The sequence below is a fragment of the Haemaphysalis longicornis genome, unplaced genomic scaffold (assembly GCF_048455015.1).
Source record: "Haemaphysalis longicornis isolate Haplotype H1 unplaced genomic scaffold, Haemaphysalis longicornis Haplotype H1 scaffold_5, whole genome shotgun sequence".
NCBI classification, from domain to species: domain Eukaryota; kingdom Metazoa; phylum Arthropoda; class Arachnida; order Ixodida; family Ixodidae; genus Haemaphysalis; species Haemaphysalis longicornis.
This window is the reverse complement of record NW_027526385.1, coordinates 108,416,289-108,430,339: the sequence shown is the minus strand read 5'-3', so window position 1 is coordinate 108,430,339 and position 14,051 is coordinate 108,416,289. Positions and strand designations below refer to the sequence as shown.

Genomic DNA, 14,051 nt, shown 5'->3' with positions numbered 1-14,051 from the left:
TCGTGCGTATTCTCGCTAGCGTGCTACTGTAGCCAAGGTGTCCAAAAGCTGGGTTGGCATAGCATGCTAGCATGATTTCTTCGCATAGGTTGTCTGGCGTGACGCTTAGCCAACGCCGACTATTTCCGTGAAAGTATTATTACAGTACAATGTCTCTGAGACAGAATTTCGATAAGGGATGGGCATGGAGTTGAGAAGTAACTACATGGTGACCTCCAAAGCGCGCAATCAATTTGCACAGCTCAGCATTACGCTATTGTCGCACTATAAAGCACCAGGTCTGCAGTGCCACAAGAATGGTTTCATCACTATCGTTGGTATCCACCAGGGCGGGTCCCACAGGGACTAAGATGGCCATGTCGTCACTAAACTTAAGGCCTGATTTATAGGTTATACGGACGTCAAACTCCACGACATGGAAGCCCCACCGACGGAGTCACCCGGCTGGTCTTTTCCGATTAGCGAGCCAACACAGCGAGTGGTGATCGATAACCAGACTAAACGGTCTGTAGGGTCGAAATTTAGCAATTGCAGCAACAACTGCAAGACGTTCCCTCTCTGTTGTCGAGTAGTTTTCGGCTCTGCTGAGGACACGACTGGCATACGCTACGACACGTTGAGCGTCATCCCGTCTATGAAGAAGCACAGCGCCAAGTCCGCTGTCACAGGATAGGGGCGAATGTTGGTATAGGCATGCTGCGGGAAGTCCGCCAAGAATGTCGGTCTCTGGAGAGCTTCTTTTACTTCCTCGAAGACAAATGGCTCTTCTTTGGTCCGTTGTCATGGAAGGGCTTCGTTTGTGAAGTAAGTCAACGGCGCGGCGATCAGAGAAAAATTTGGAATAAAGCGGAGGTACTAAGCGCATAATCCCAAAAACTGTCTCTCTGCCTTTTGGTACGCTGGTGTAGCGAAGGCATAAATGGGAGCTATTTTACGGGGGTCAGCACTAAAACGTTTTTAACTCCCAGTATGCCCAAGAAACCTCTGTTCACAACAGGTGAAACAGCATTTCTTTAGGTAAAGCGTGAGACCGACGTTTTTGAGAGCCTCTAGGACGGTTAAAAGGCATCTTAAACCTTCTCTAAACGTGCGAGAAAAGATGACGATTTCGTCTATAGAGACGAGGCATGTTTGCGATATCAGGCTGGCGAGAAGATCACTTGCTTAATTGTTGCGCTCGAAGCACCAAGATTAGCAGTGCGACTGTAAACTAGTGAAGTGCGTCTGTAGCAATAAACGCTATTTTTTCCTGTCGGGCTCATTCACCTCTATTTGCCGATATCCCCTGAGATCTATCGACGAGAAATACCTAGCGCGACGAAGGTGACCAAGTGCGTGGTCAATTGGTGTGAACGGATAGAAATACTTCTTGGGTATTTGATTTAGTCGCCGAGTGTAAACGCAATATGCATTGTCGCATATTTCCTTTTAAGTAGCACAACTGGCGCAGCGCAGGGATTCTTGGATGGCTAAATTTTGTCGTCTTTCAGCAGGTCTTGCATCTGATCGTATATAGATTTTTGCTGTTTTTAGGAAAACTCGGCATGTTGACTGCCGTCTTCGGTGCCTAGCTTCGTCAGTTATTATTTTGCGTTTAGCAATCCCCATTCAGGCATTTAGCAATCCCCATGCAGTTTTTTCAACGACCACAAGTCGTTGAAAAAACTAAGGAAGCTTACACCAGCGATTAATTCTTGAAGGTAGCGAAGCTGTACGCTGCCATCACTTTCATCACGAATGTTTAAGTCCACGATTGCAGCTTCAACCACCTTTACGCCTCCATTTTTGCTATAAGTGTGAGGTTCTTTAATTTTTTGGAAGGGATAATCATTGGATATTACCGTAGAGGGGCGCATGCTATGACCTGTCTTTCTCATTCCGAGCTTACGGCGAAGATTACGGCCAACGCTACAGCTTTGTTGGCCAATCTTGGCTAACCTTCCTAAGTGGGTACGCTTGGCTTGACAAGCGTGCGCTAGGGACGCAGGGCGGTCTTCGCGAGGCCCGCACACACGAGCGCTAGGCATTTTCTTGGTTTTGTTAAACGCCCGGGTTTGCAGTGAGGCCCGAGATCACTGGCGTGCGCTGGGCAATTTATTGGTATGTTAACTGCGGACGCGACAAATTATGATTCGCTAAACAGTGTCGCTATTAAAAAAGTCGGACAACTGGGTCAGCGGATCTAACTCGCGTCTTTGCTCTGGTGAAAGCTTGGAGTCAACGTCGAGTTTCATGTGTGGTGCTCTTCTTTACGCTATTCCACCATCTCAGATGTCGCAGCAACGGTGGCGGTTTCTGCCATTTCTTCTACGCGTGCTATCATTACAGCTTTCGTAATATACTGTGGTTTATTTTAGAAGTTTGTAAGACACATTCGCACACGCCCGCCCTCAACTGGCGCTATGCCTCTCGCAACACCTCTTCCTTTGTCTAGAAGCAGCTGAAAGCTGCCTTTCACGAGAATCTCACCTTGGGCAAGTGTGTCAATATGGTGAGGAATGAAACCGTTCGTTCGTGTTGGCAACGTTCCATGGTCAGTGACGACCCTTGCGAGGCGAGGCTTTAGCGAGGCCAAAATCTGGTGAAAAAGGGGTCGAAACGAGCCATGCACCTTCCGGTTTGAGTTACGTGGTGTTTTCTGCGCTTTTATGGTGATTACCACCACCGTAGCATCGTCCCATGGTTAAGTATAGAAACAGTTTTCGGTGTCGCTCCAGAAAAGCGGATGAGGGAGCTCTTTGGGGTTCGCGCATAAGCCTTCGTTTTTTGTTGAGGTTGCTGGCTTGTTCGTCGATTGTGGAGGCTCTCCCAAACGCAGTGTGTTTGGGATAGGCTACAGGTACGAGGCCTCCTTGGGGACAACATTTTTTTGTATCGGCCGTTGTTCTGAACAGAGAACGATGTTTGTCCGCGTGCATAAGGTTTGGTTTTTTCGGTCAAAGCATGCGTTTGTCAAGGAAATTGATAAACGTGCAAAGCTCAGGGTCGTTTTGTTGTTCTTCGGCAAGTGCGAAAGACATAGACCTAAAAGTCCTGTGTAAACATCTTAGTTGGTATGATTCCTGTAGCCTGTAGTGCATGAGAGGTAGCGAGCTTCTCGTATATTAGCGCAATGTCGAATGCCTGTAATTTGTGGCTTCAGCGGGCAACGCGCGCTGAGCGGCATTTGATATTGGCCAAACAACAGAGAGAATGGTGGTCCGTCGCCACTTTCAAAGGACGTGCATATAAATAAGGCTGGATATTTGTGACGTCCCACATAAATGCCAGCAATTTTTTGTAGTAGAGAAGTTCGTTCGTGCGCAGCAACGGAAGCGGCTTGCATAAGCCTCTACTCGCACCATGCAATCTTGCCACTGCACAAGCGCCGCACACAGTACAACATTGCTTGCGTCTGTGTGCAACTCAGTATTAGCATCCTTGTGAAAGTGCCCAGGTATTGGCGGACTTTGTAATCACATATTTAACTCCATAAACGCACCTGACTGCTCGGGGTCCAAATCAAACGAGTTAACGGTTCAGCTATGTTGATGATGTTATACATGAACCGTCTGCAGTATGCTCAGAGAGACAGAGAGAAACATCTTGAATGGGCAAATGAGGTCAGCCAGGCCAAGCGCCCTACTCGCTACACCAGATGCGGATGAAGGTGTGATGAAGATATATGAAAAGAACTCTGACTTACACATGAATACTCAAGCACACAGACACAATCAGGCCATATATGGTCATTTCTATGAGAGTTCATTGCTCACTCACAAGTCAAGTGGTCCGGAGGAACGTTACGAGCGCCTTTTTTGTGCGACTTGTCTTGCCGGTTGTAAGTCACGGCCAAGGAGGTGCCTCGAAGAGACCTGGGCGCACAGGGGCAGTCCCAGAGGAAGCTTAGCCGTGCTACCCTCTAGCTTGTATCCCGGACATGCGCAAAGAATGTGCTTCACGTCCTCTCGAACTGTTCAGGTAGGGCGCAGAGGTGAGGAATCCTGGTGAAGTTTAAAAACTAAATGCTTTGTGTGCGCCACGTTGAATCAGATGCCATGCAGGACAGCTTCATCTCGCTTGAACAGACAGCTTGGTATCCGAAATCGACACTCAAGGTCTATTGTGTGCAACGGCTGGTAGGGCTTATTTGGGTCAGCCCACAACAATCGATGAGGGCTCTTGTCAACAAATGACAGGAGAGTCGCTCCGTCTCGCCTTGTGAAAGGCACTGGAGTAATAATTGGGCTGAAATGCGGGGACGCAGCAGATCTGTCGGCTTCGTCGTTTCGAGCCACACCCCAGTGAAATGGAAGCCACTTCAGAACAAGAACGTGATGGGTATTTATTGCCTGCGTGTGCAGGTCATTAATTTCTTGAGCAAGCTGCTCTTCTGGCAGCTCCATCAGAGAATTTCGACGCGGCGCATGGCCCCTCTGTGTTGGTATAGGAAATAAAGTAACAGCCGATGTTTTCTCTGGTTCAGGGCAGACGCCCTAGAAACTCATCATGTGGCCTAGACATTTAAGCTCTTAGTTATGAAAGTGCATTTCACTGGCTTTACGGACAGTTGGGCGAAATGGCTGGCTTCAAAATCTGGGTGATGACGCACTTGATGTTCTTCAAGCGTGGGCCAACACATTACGACGTCGGCCAGGTACAAATATATGATTGCAATTGAGGCGACACAACACTGTGTCCACCGTCCTCTTGAAATTGTGTGGGCCACGGTGACAGTGGCCCGAGCTGGTGCGCAGCCCAGTCGGAGCGTTGCGATAGCCGCTGTCGACTGGTAGCGCGGTTAAAGAGAGCAGGGGGTGGTGTGATTGTTTATGATGTTTAACGCGCCGATGCTACACAGCGTTGAGCACGTCTAGGTGGAGAGCTGCGAATTAAATGACTATCTGGGTATCATTACATGCGCGGAAACGTCGAACGCATACGCCGTTTCGGTTTTCACCTCCAGAGGGGAACTTAAATTCTTGTTTTAGTAGCGGCGCTGGCACGACAATTGCGGCGCACCACCCGTTTCTCAGCGCGGGAACTTCGCTGCAAAAGGCAGCGTGGAGGTTGAATTTGCTGCCACGCTGTGTACGCTCGGCCAATATTTTCGGAACCTATTTTTGTCTTAGGCAGAGAGAGAGAACGCGTTTGAGCGAAGCTTGTGCTGATATGCCTTGCAGTTTTTTCTTAGGAACCAAATACTCTTCTCTGATCTTTCTCTTTACTTTTTTTTTGCGTGCACACTCATTGGAGGAGACCCGATCCAGCGAATAAAATAGAGCTCGTCGGTGGGTAGTTACGGAGGTGCATGTATATTACGCCGGAAGAATTGGCGAAGCTGCTCAGCTGGAGTGTACTAGAAGTTTTCGAGTGGCCCGAGCGGCGGCCTCTCCCATAGCTCCGCCGGGTCGACTTTCGCGCAGAAAATAAAACCGGTATAGCGGCGGCGCTGCTGTCGTCAACAACTGAACAGCCGTCGCTCCCCGCACCAGCTCAAAGCCTGCGCGCGGCAATATTTGCGTTGCTCGCTGCGGTGTTTTGCGCTTGCCAAGCTGATTTATTTCGGATTATGAGGTTTAACGCGCCGGCGCTACACAGGTGATGAGGCAAGCAGTACTGGAGGGCTCCGGATTAATTTTGACCACCTGGGGATCTTTAACGCGCGCCGAAATCTCGAAGACACGGGTGTTTTTCGCTTTTATCCTCCATCACAAAAGCAGCCGCCGTGGCCGGGAATCGAACCTGCTCCTCTGGCCAGCTGATTTAGAAAGTAGACGCAGAAACGTTATGACTACGCTTGAGCAAACTTTAAACTAGTACGACCCGCCATAAAAATATCGACCACCCCCTCCCCTCCCCCCCCCAACGATACTTTTTTTATTTTTTATGCGGTTTATGAAGACGTTAGTTGTTGATATACAGTAATCTCTCGTTAACTAAAAGTCGTAAAATTAGCTGAAAATTTTGAGATAAGCGCGGAGTTTCGAGTTAAGTCAAATGCCGAAAATGTGTAGCCAGGTCCCTGAAATTACAGCTAGTGCTTCTAACAAAAGCACTATTGCACAGGGGAGATTTCGTAATAAAGGCAAAATAATTCGCAGGAAAAAGAAACTTTTATTATTGCAGAAGAAAGAACTGTGTTGCGCTCGGATGTTTCGCGTTCGCACCCGCATACCAGAAAAGCGTACCGGAGAATTCTCAATGCATCGCATGAATTGGTGGTCACCACCGCTACATTCTACCTTGTTACAAAGCAGACGCAGCAAGTATGTTGTTTCTGCCGTTGTAGACACTTCTGGAGGCTCCTCCTCGTCCGCATGATCCGCTGCGTCGTCCCCAGCTATCTTAATGATGTACGCGCCAGACAGCATTATTCCGGTAATAGGGACGCGTAGTCCGCGTAAACTTGCACTTCACGACCGCGTTCGGCGAGTAGTAGGAGTAATCATTCGAACGGGGACCTTATTAGCTGCCTGCAGTGGACTTTGCCTTGTGTCTTCTCTGCCAGTATTTCAAGACATCCATGGTCCTCCGAAAAAACGTTTGGAGATCAAGCGGGCAAATGCGTAGCGCCTATGGGAGATAAACACACGTTGAGAAAAAGTTTCGCGAAAATATTTGGCATGTAGCAGAGTTCGACTTAAAGAGGGATTAATTTGACGGACAGGCACCAGGAATGTTCTCCCTTTCCCCTTCTTGACTCTGCGCATGAAGCAAAAGCGGCGGGGCGCAAATTCTATGCTGCAAAAAGTTTACTGTTTTTTTTACGTTCCTATTTGGAACGAAAATACCAAAAGCCTTCTTCTGGGATACCCCTGCCGTTGATGCTTGTACTGTTGTTAGTAGGCTTTCTTATTTTATTAACCTGCTATGTCGTATGCAGGCGCTTGGTAAGGAAGTGTGCACTGAAAACGAAGTGCCCAGTCTGCAGGATCAATCCTGCATTCCAGGGGACGATGCCGCTGTGTTTACTACCTCTTGTAATTTGGGGGTACTTCTGAATCGTTCCGCGCATTTTTAAAAAGTTTATTAGCGATCTCTAGTACGTTTTTACCAGTTGCTTCAGCGACAAGGAGCTCCACCATGACAGCGTTATGGATGTGCGGCAGCCCTTATTCACAACAAACACCTTAACGGCGTTGGTTGCGACCAGCAGCGAGACCTTGACAGCAAATTTGGTTTGATTCTGTAGACATTTTGACACGGATTCATTTCTATATAAAATGTTTAAACAAGTTCCGTGATTACATGCGAAGGTGGGAGCAACACCTTAAACTTAGCCGTCTCTAATGATCGAGGGCGACGTATGAAAATGCGTTTGCCAAAAATGTCAATTTAAATCTCCATGTTACCGTTATTCCTAAACCTTTAGGTGTGGAGACTTTGGGCATGATTTCCCGCGTTACATTTCATTTGCTGGGCGATTGAAAATGAAAACAAAAGGTGTAATTGTTCCAGTTCCTTTTATTTGAACCTTCATGTTAGTGTTCTTGAACCTTTACCCCTATAGTAGACGTGTTATATTTCATTTTTGTCGCGGTCAATATATTTTCTGATCTATGTTTGCATTTGTTTTATGTGCGTGTGATTTTACCCTCAGCATACTTGTGAAAAAAATTTGTGTTAATTTGATTCAACTCCTTTCTTGATCGAATCAGGTGAAAGGTGGTGCGATTAATTGAACGTTGCGGGAATCGTTCTATGAAAGACGGTCACTGAGACAACTGAGCTAACCACTGGGCTAACCCCTTTTCAGTTAAAAAGATATTTCGCTTGCGCGTGTCATTTTCTGTTCGGCCACCACGGTGACCCGTAAATGTCCCAACCGCGACACTGGTTAAATACTGCTATAATAACAACTCACGCAATAAAAAAAACAAACGCAACTTATGATATTAACACACATAACTGCAGTCCGAGCGTAAATTGCAAGACAATAACTAAGAAATTCTTCTGAGAAGCTATCATCCCAGTCCTCATATTTTTTCCTGTCATGTCGATAAAGCAGCGCAATAAGGACACAATCATAACGAAGTCATGAACTGGTTCATATTAGGCAGTTCAACGCAAAAAAAAAAACGTTTTTATAGGAAATTGGAATAGCGAGAATGTCGCTGCATTTACTTTTATTACAATCCGTTACGAATGCTGCCCCGAAGGAAAATCCGTAATTTTCCTGGTTGTCGAGCGGGAAAGGCAAAACTAACGCAAAATTAGCTGCAGCGTTTATTTTTCATTTCGTTACCCGCAGTCCACTGTACCTACAGTACATTTCAGCAATTGGACGACCCGCAGAAAAAATGTCCAGCGCTCCGCGCGTAAAGCGTTTCCTGGCCCGGCTGGGCGCGCGGCCGTGCGCGCCGCCAGCCGCCGCTTTCGCTTTCAGTGGCCGTTGACTACAGCACCGCCGCTATTTTCTGCGCGAAACAAGCACCTCTCCCGGCGGCCGGTCGGGCCACTGTAAAACTTCTAGTACAGTCTAGCTTAGCTTCCCAAGCAGTCACCTGCGCTTACATGTACACATAAAACAAACGTCTGCGGGAACTGTAGTTGCATAAACGCGACAAATATATATTCCGTGGTTGCAACGAATATAAATTAGGTTCGCGTTGGGGCAGATTCAATATTACAATTTTTATTTGTATATCCTGTCAGTGAGCTTTGTTGTTGCTTGAGGGTTTTACGTCGTTGGCAGTTTTTGCAATCAACCATTGGCCTGTTGAGCGGTCTATCCAATCAAATAAACTTCGTTCCGTGAACGTCGACAGTTCAGGTCAGCAATGTGCTCCGAAAGCACATGTTCTAACATATTTGGGAAATTGATGTGGAATACGAGGAAAATAATTCTTATTTAATGTTTTTTTCCATCTGTTAAAATTACTATGTGAGGCAACTTTTATTGGCGCTTCGAATAATGGCGAAGTGTACAGGTAAAGTTCAGAAGGTATTAACTGGGGTAGCTTCAAAATTACAGCACCGAAATTCTTCATAGCTTGCCTACACGTTCGTCATCACGGGGAGCGGAGAGATGGGGTTCAAAACTTATGATTAAGGTTCAGTAGGTGTCGCCTGTGAAGCACTTGAACTTCCTGGTAGACAGAAACCTCTGCTGGAGTCCTTTTCAAGCGAAGCTTTTTATCTTTACCCCCTCCTCTGCCTCCCAAGGTGTCTGTTGCGACCGTTGGTGTCAACAGAACACTCGGTTAACAAAAATTACCCCTCCTTCGCCGCCCAAGGTGTCTGTTGCGACCATTGGTGTCAACAGAACACTCGGTTAACAAAAAACGCAGTCTATACAGGGCGTCCTGATGTTGAATTAATTCGAAAATGAGCAGTTCACACATGCACGTTTTTATGTCCATACGCCACACTAGCACAAACAAATTTGACGAAGCATGATAATCCCCCTCGAATAAAGCCCCACCATCCATCGTCCACATCGGTAGAAACACCCTAACCTATATAGTCTTTTTCCCACTTGTGCCCTATACCCCTGTGAAGTGCTTGTGACGTTTTCTGCTGACGCTGGCTGCGTACCTTTTGCAGCGCATATTTTTTTGTAACGGTGACACGTACTAACCGAGTGCTCTCCGCAATCTCAGGTGTGCTATTACCTGAATTTTAGTTAACCCTATTTTCTCAAAGCTCCCACTTGAGGGTATTACATGGAGGAACCAGCGCATAAGCCAACAATTAACACGTTCGAGATTATAGCGGATGGCTTTCTGTGACAAATAACGAGGATCTAATGGGGACGACACTCTAAAAGGCCTTTATAAGTCCGGTACCCCGTTGACAACTATTATTTTACTGAGAACGGATGTTACCAAATATTTGAATTCTACTAGCGCCAAGTATAATTTAAACTTTGGTACAGGTTCTTTCAGCGTAACAGAGAAACAGTGCAAGAAAATGGGATGAGGAAAAAAATTGTTGGCGCTAGACTGTATTGGCATTGTCTTATTGGTAGTACCCAAGCCACGGGAGGGTATTGCATTTTTTAACAACCGCCACAAAGTCTCACGGGATAATTGCTATAAAATTCCTAAAGTTTATTATCGAGCTTTTAGGACTGCTATACTAAATTATTTGTGAGCTGCAGTGTGCACTAAGCAATTAAAATAGTTTTACTTAGCATTCGTTATAGGTAATGCAGAATAAAAGCTGTGTAAAAAATCTGAAACACATGTTTTAATTAAACAAAGGCGCTGGAATCACCTAAATATAGTTGTCAAAATGCTCAGCACTAACAGTGTACTGCCTCAAACTATATTAACACTAAAAGCTTCGGACGTTTAGAATAGCAGGAAAGGACGCTCCTAGATAAAGTTTAAGCAAAAAGATTGAACTGTTTACCTCTGGCGGAGTTGCAAGACATCCCAAAATCCCAGGCAAAGTAGCTGAAAGAACTGAAAAATGAACGCGGTAAACTGTTACTCATGACACTCACCACAAGTGAATTATTCTGTATTGCACATCCTCTTTAAAATTTCCACTCATATAAACATACCTGGCGCGGAATAAATATGTCCTTGCAGGGCAGTCATGCACGGCAGTCATTTAAAAATTGGTTTTTTCAATATGGCTGAATTAGCGCAAATTTAGTAATTTCTAACATACGTTATCTTTCAAGGTTTTCAGATGGACTATGTGATTGCATAGGGGTTTTGATATATTTAGCTATTTAACGCTGTTTCATTATTTTCGCTACATGAAAAGTGGTTTCTCAGAAAATCCCTAAGGGCACCTGTATACTGCTGCGTTCGTGTGAGGTAATGGGGTAGATCTTCTCAGTGCACATAAATTGCGCTCATTTTTGACAATCTCATCATTGGCATTACGCTCTCTGGATACATGCGACCGTATTTCTGCGATTCAGTCATACCAGAAGCCGCGTGGTGCTGCAGCTACCAAGCTGCATATACAGCTGTGGCATGGTTGTACACGTGGCAGGGGTGACTTTGCTGTCTTTCGGCTCCACCGTCAATCTTTCCTATCCCTGTTTGCACCATCCTATACTTCGACCACTGCCAGCTGCCACCACGGCACGTTTTTGCCCACACACAATTTTATCGTATCATTCCGCATCTACAGAGACCCATGGACCTTCATTACATGCCGGATTGCAAGAATAATTCAACAACACACCCTATGCCTTTCACATTTTTAATAACGTTTGGGCGACAGCCTTTGGAGCTCCGTCTTCTTGGCTAGCTTTTTACAGGAGCTTTAACAGTTGTTCTTTCAACAATAGTTTTGGTCATTGCGGTTTCACTGGCTTTTTGCAGTTTATGCTGAAATTTTACTTCAATTCTTGATTTCAACTGCCCGTTCACTCACACAGCTTTCAGCGGCATGGGAAAACATTATCGTGGATGTTTTCCGTTTTTTCGAGCACAGGATTTCTTACGTGAGGAACGTAGTTTATTTGCAGTATTTGGTATTTAATGCAGTACAACGGACACAGCCAAGAACATTCAATATTGATGCACGGACTGGAATGATGCATTTGGTTCTACTGTTTTTTTTCCGCACAGCGAAAAATTCAAGAAAGGTCAGAAAGGGGGATACACTGTACTATTTACAGGTTTCAGAGGATTGCATAAGCCAACAAACTAATAAAAATGGAAAGCACAAGCACTATTATGAAGCACACATATTAAGCGACATAGAGTTATTCATCCAAATAACGCTTAGTTACTTCAAGTTACTTAAATATTGTGTGACCATTTACTATGAAAAAACACAAACCAGATACACTGCCGCATTGAGTAACAAAATTTTCTTAGAGTCATTGAAAACGATCCAGTTCGCTGACATTTGTTCCTACAGGCCCGTTCTTTTATTCAGCCGGGATCACCCGCCCAAGCTAGAAATAAAATTTGAAAATGGGCTATAGCTGAACATAACGTTCCTTCTTTGCGCAAAACAGCTGATTTCCAAACTCACCTAAACACGTTTCCTGGGGCTGATACAATTTGAAACAGTGAGGGCCAGGGATTCTAATGTAACCACATCTCGGGTAACTTAACTCGATGAGGGCGTATCCGCGTGGGGTTCTGAGGCCACCAGGTATACCCAAGGCCAGTGCCGCTATTGGGTTTGGAAGCTATAAAGAACTGTTACATGCACCCGTTATTCATAGCAGCAAGTTAAAATAGGAAAAAAAGTGAAGGAAGCTCGCAATAACGCGTAAGATTTGAAGGTAGCAACGCTGTACGCAACCTTCACAACCATCACGCAGGCTCAAAACCACGATTGCAGCGGATCTGGTTCTTCTTCGCTGCCGCAACGACCTTTACTCCATCATTGTTGCTATAAGTGTGAGCTTCCTCGCTTTTTTGGAAGTGTCAATTATTGGACATCGACTTAGAGGTGTGTGCGCTATGACGTGCCTTTCTCGTTCCGATCAAGTGTTGGCACTTTTAGGGTGACCGCTGGAGTCTTTCTTGTTTCGAGCAAGTGTTGCCACGTCTTCAGCGAACGCTGGATTTTTTTTAGCCAATCTTGACGAATATTTCTAAGTGGGTATGCATGGCTTGACAAACGTGCGCCGCTGACGCTTGGCGGCCGCCATGAGACAGGCACGCATGAGAGCTCGGAATTTTCTTGGTTTTAACTGCCGGGCTGTCACTGCGACGCCCGTGCTCACGTGAGCCCCATCGGCACTTTCTTTCTATTTTTAACTGCGGACACGAAAAATTATGATTTGTTAAACAGCTTCGTTATTAATATTTAATGGAGTTATTCGGTAAAATTTATTCCTTCCACGGCGTGCGTTGTTTGTGCCAAAACTCGAATGTAATTTTTCAATGCATCCCACAGCCAGTAGCTTGATAAGACAGATAAGATGCAACAAAGCGTTTCCGTAAAGGTACGTGGAATAAAGGCCGCTTTGCAGAATGACACAGCGAACAACTAAGTTTAACGTGCTCACTACTTAGGTGGTAAACAAAGCACACACAGTTTCGCTTCTAGGTTAGGACATCGACCAACAGGTGGTAGTGTTTTAAGCAATTGATTTGATTTTAGGGTTTAACGCGCCGACGCAACGCAGGCGATGAGGCGCGCCGTAGTGGAGGGCTCCGGATTAATTTTGACCACCTGGGGATCTTTAACGTGCGCCTAAATCTCGCAGACACGGGCGTTTTTGTTTTTCGCCTCCGTCAGAAAAACGGCCGCCGCGGCCGGGAATTGAACCCGCGACCTCGTGCTCAGCAGCGCAGCGCCTTAGCCACTGAGCCACCGCGGCGGGTTGTTTTCAGCAATCTAGGGTTGTTACTCTAAAACACGAAGAATACCGACTGTTTGTCAAGCGGGCTCTCGTCTTCATATCTGACAGTTTGCGTGGTTTGTAAGTACAAAGTGTTTTTATGAGCAAGAATAGCAGAGCCGTTTACTTTATATTACGCAACGTCACTAGCGTTGCAATAGCAGCATGCTGCAACAATGCAACCGCTCGACGTTGTCAGCAAGCACCAAGCCAAGATTTGCGACATCCAGGCAGAAATAGCTCACAACCTTAGGCGTAATTTTTACCCGGCATGCTTCTTTCAGGATCCGTGCCACAGATGCTTGAAATGTGAGCCGACGCCAGTAATGAAAAAAAGTTGCCTAAGCGAAGAAACCTGATGATTAGCTTTCGATAATAGCGTTATTCAGCCCTCGGTTTCAGTGGAAAATTTCAGTTTGAGTAATTGTCTTGCAGTTCTAAATTTTTCGCAGATGCGTTTCTAAACTCGTGCATCTTTAATGACGCTTTAGCGCCTTGGGAAATATGCAAAAAGGTGCTCCTGTTACGAAGCCCTTTTTTACAAAATTTAGTTATCATGAGACCACAGGAAAGCTGCCCATTGCATAGAGGATTCTCACTGAACTATAAACGCCGGAAAGAAACTCTACACAGCTATACGTTATTTCCGTACGGTGGTCTTCGATAGGCTGCAGGTTATTCGTGAACATAGGCAAGCGATTAGAGCCTGCATGAGTAAAATCCTACATCAGCAAAACATCTTTGCTAGTGAAAACTACCCGCTACACGTTCAAAAGCTGGTCACTATAGAGACCCT

At 45.8% G+C, this 14,051-nt stretch overlaps 1 long non-coding RNA gene across 1 annotated transcript in view; it reads right to left on the bottom strand.

Moving 5' to 3' along the window:
- LOC144139361 (uncharacterized) overlaps window positions 1-14,051 on the bottom strand; it is a 44,055-nt gene that overhangs the window by 23,239 nt on the left and 6,765 nt on the right. The window contains exon 2 of the long non-coding RNA XR_013316162.1: window positions 10,339-10,391. This is a non-coding gene — a long non-coding RNA (uncharacterized LOC144139361). The remainder of the gene's footprint in view (window positions 1-10,338; window positions 10,392-14,051) is intronic.